The sequence below is a fragment of the Labeo rohita genome, unplaced genomic scaffold, assembly GCF_022985175.1.
Source record: "Labeo rohita strain BAU-BD-2019 unplaced genomic scaffold, IGBB_LRoh.1.0 scaffold_133, whole genome shotgun sequence".
Lineage (NCBI taxonomy): Eukaryota > Metazoa > Chordata > Actinopteri > Cypriniformes > Cyprinidae > Labeo > Labeo rohita.
The window spans coordinates 84343-88310 of record NW_026127483.1 but is presented as its reverse complement, the minus strand read 5'-3'; the positions used below and the strand labels follow the sequence as shown (position 1 = coordinate 88310).

Below are 3968 nucleotides of genomic sequence, written 5' to 3'. Positions count from 1 at the left end.
TTTGAACCATAAGGCACAGAATCAAATTTTTTTCCTCTGAATCCTTGGCTTATGCCGAGTCGAATGAAGTCCATAATTCAAAAATCGTAAGGTTTAGTTTTTTTCTATAAATTTTTGTTTGTAAAAGCTACTTTTTCAAACTCGTCCTAGACGATTTGTCTGATTTTCACCAAAATTGGCTCAGATCATCTTCAGACCATGCTGGCAAAAAGTTATGGAATTCATGTTGATTAGTCAAACCGTTTTCGAATAATGCGCAAACAAAATCTACGAAAAGTATGCAAAAATGGTCATGAGGCAATATCTCCGCAACGGTTTGGCGTATTCAGACCAAACTTCATATGTGACATAACAAGCATATCCTGAGGCTACTTGCAGTGTTTCGGCACAGTGCCACCTAGTGGTCAGGAGATATAGAAAATTGATTTTTTTTGCTTATAACTTCTGAATGGTTTGGCGAAAAATCACAAAACTGGTCTCATCAGATTCGGAGCATCAGCCATTTTGGGTGTCGGCCATATTTAATTTTACCCAAAAATGCTATATTTTACGAACGCATTGACATATCATTATGAAACTCGGTATGTGTCTTCGACACCATGCCCTGACAGTACTTAAAAAGTTTGGGGGCAGCGCCACCTTGTGGTCAAAAGTTATAAAGAAATTTACAAAAATGCTAATAACTTCTGCTTACATTAGCCTGTTGTAATAAAACTGATGTCAATAGATTCCGTGGGTCAAGCCGAGAACGTTGATACCCATTATGCCAAAATTGGCCAAACTTCCTGTCCGCCATTTTGATTAATGTACAAAACATATTTTTTCGAACTCCTCCTAGACGGTTAGTCAGATCTTCACCAAATTTGACTCAGATCATCTTCAGACCATGCTGGCAAAAAGTTATGAATTTTGTGTCGATATATGAAACGGTTTTTGTTTAGCGCATCAACAAATTTGCTGGAAAGATGCCAAACTACATCTGAGGCTGTATCTCTGCAAACCTTTGACATATTGACACTAAATTTTATGTGTGCCGTTGTCACATCACACTGACCACGCCACATCAATTCAGTAACAGTGCCACCTATTGGTCTGAAGTAATACAGCATTCATTAAACATTAATAATGAAATTTCCAAAAATGCTAATAACTTTAGATGGCATCACACTATTGCAATAAAACTGGTCTCAAATATTCCTTGGGTCATGTGGACAGCAAACATACCAATTATACCACAGCTGGCCAAACTTCCTTACCGCCATTTTGATTAATGTACAAAACCTACTTTTTCAAACTCCTCCTAGACCGTTGGTCCAATTTTCACGAAATTTGACTCAAAGCATCTTTAGACTGTGCTGATTCAAAGTTATGGATTTCGTGTCGATAGACAAAACCGTTTTCGTACAGCTCCACCACAAATTTTAGGCTTGATGCCAAAATGACTCTCAGGATGTATCTCTGTAAAGCTTTGACATAATGACACCAAACTTTGTGTGTGTCATTATCACCTCACACAGAACACATTACATCAGTTTGAAAACATCACCACCTGTTGGTCAAAAGTCATAAGCCATTAAATTGTACTACTATTGGTTGTATTATGATTTTTCAGCAATTTCAACTGTTATCATCCTAAAATGGCTTTAATTACTCATTCTTGAAGTTGGTCTGTTGCTCCTTGCCGTGCTTAGCTCCTCATTCTGCCGCTTTTGTGCTTGGCCCCCGCAATTGCTGCTTGCAGCTATATTTATTTTTATTATTATTATTTTCATTATGTCTTTCTATACAATTTGAATGGATTGCTTGTAAGCTATTCTAATAAATATAAACAAAAATAAACAATAAATATATAAATATATATTTAGGCATACACAGACATCAGGAATCAGCATATGAATCTCAACTACGGTGACAAACAGAATCAACTCTGAACAGCACAAAACAAGCTACTAAAAAGTCACATGAAAACAGTAAAAATAAAAGAAAATAGTAAGAATTAAATAAATTACAAAGACAATTCAGCTCATAATTTATTCATGCTGCAATGCGTGATGGGAGTCATGGATGAGTTTTGATTGGCTGTAACACGCTTATTTTATGGTCACCATTGTTTTGATTCTCACGCTGATTCTTGATGTCTGTGAGTCTAAACAAAATGTTTTCTTTTTTCAAAATATTGAAACAATTTCTTGTCAAAACAAATTTTGAAAACATCTGTCTGATTATACCAAAATGCAAACCTTTGTATTGTTAGCAGGGTTGATCTGTGCATTAAGACTTGCAGTGTAAACGCATCATAATAGTCATTTCATTGAATACTTTCAACAACAACAACAACAACAACTAACATAAACCAAAGTTAGAATTAAAGAAAATAATAGGACAATTCAACTGCATAATTTATTCATGCTGTGATGCATGTTGGGAGCTTTCGTACTGTGATACCCAACATGCATTACAACATTACACATTTTATTGTCACAGTTGTTGGAGGGGTTCATGTGTTAATTTATGTTGACTTTGTGTGTTATTGGAGTTAAATGTGTTTTTTTAACTGGTTCTCCAATATTGTTGATCATGCATACATTAGTGAATTATTTCATTATGATTGTGGAACCTTTAATAGCTAACTATCGTCACCCGATCTCACTTTGTCTTTATTTGCTACTCCACGTGTGTTTGATAAACACACCATCATAGCAACCAGCAAAAGCAATTTGTAAAAAGAGTTAAGAGCCCATGCAGCCCCAGATAGCAACATAATGTCGGCCCAGATCCGGCCCACATCTGGCAGATGTGGCATGATGATCTGGCCCACATGCAGCATGGAATGATGGCACTTGGGTGGACCGCTCCTGTTTGCCAGATCTGGGCCAAAAGCAGGCCACAGCAATGCCACATGTCAGCCAAGAGCCACAACCTTAGATGAAATCAGCAGAGCATAAAAGACATTCAATCTCTGAAGATCTCAGAGGAGGAGATTTAAACAACTCCACAAACAGTATTACCAGCTTCACGCATTACTGACCAGATTGACTTTATTTCTTTATTGAGAATTAGCACTAACATTAAATGTTCCACTTGAAGTCACCATGATAGTGATTAGCGTTTCCATTAATTAATTGGGCTCTTAACACTAACTTTTAAACAAGGTTTATTTGGCTGTTGTGAAAGTGTGATTAAATGTTATCACATAGCTGCCTGATTCACTGAAAACATTTGAATGTAGTTTTTGTGTAGTTCAATGCTCTCACATTGAAAAATCTGCATTATTGTTACATGAGTTGCAAAATTAGTTTTGAAGTAATTAGTATTGAAAATTTTGTTTAAAGAATGGACAAAATTTTGCATATGGCTGACACACACAGATATTAGCCATCAGCATATGAATCTCAACAATGGTGACAAAACAATCAGATAATCGGATCAATTCTGGACATCACAAAAGGCTGCAGAATTTATTCATGCTGTGATGCATGCTGGGAGTTTTGTACTGTGGTTCCCAGCATGCATTGCAACTTTGCACTTTCGATTGTCACCATTGTTGAAGTTCACGTGTTGATTTATGATGGCTTTCCGGATTTCTTTAAACTGGATTTGCAAGACTACAGACAGTTTTGTACTACAAATGAATTACTTCCGCAACATAATTGGAAAAGTCAAATGACAGTGAATCAGGCTAATTAATTCATACAACTTTCAATAGTTTTGTCAACACCTGATTTCATCTTGTTTTTATGTGTTACTGCTGAAGTGTTTTTACAGACACACCATCATAGCAACATACAAATATACATTTCTATAAAAAAAAAAAAAAAAAAAGTGTTACGAGCCCAATTAATGGAAACACTAACCACTATTATGGTAGAGTAGATTTAAGCCTGTTAATTTGCAAAAAATAACTTCTGTAAAGTCAATCTGGTCAGTAATGCGTGAAGCTGGTAATACTGTTTGTGGAGTTGTTTAAA

General features: G+C 35.8%; 1 protein-coding gene across 1 annotated transcript in view; it reads left to right on the top strand.

Annotated features, from left to right (window-relative positions):
* Positions 1-3968, top strand: part of LOC127158076 (NXPE family member 3-like) — a 62683-nt gene that overhangs the window by 908 nt on the left and 57807 nt on the right. The window lies entirely within an intron of this gene.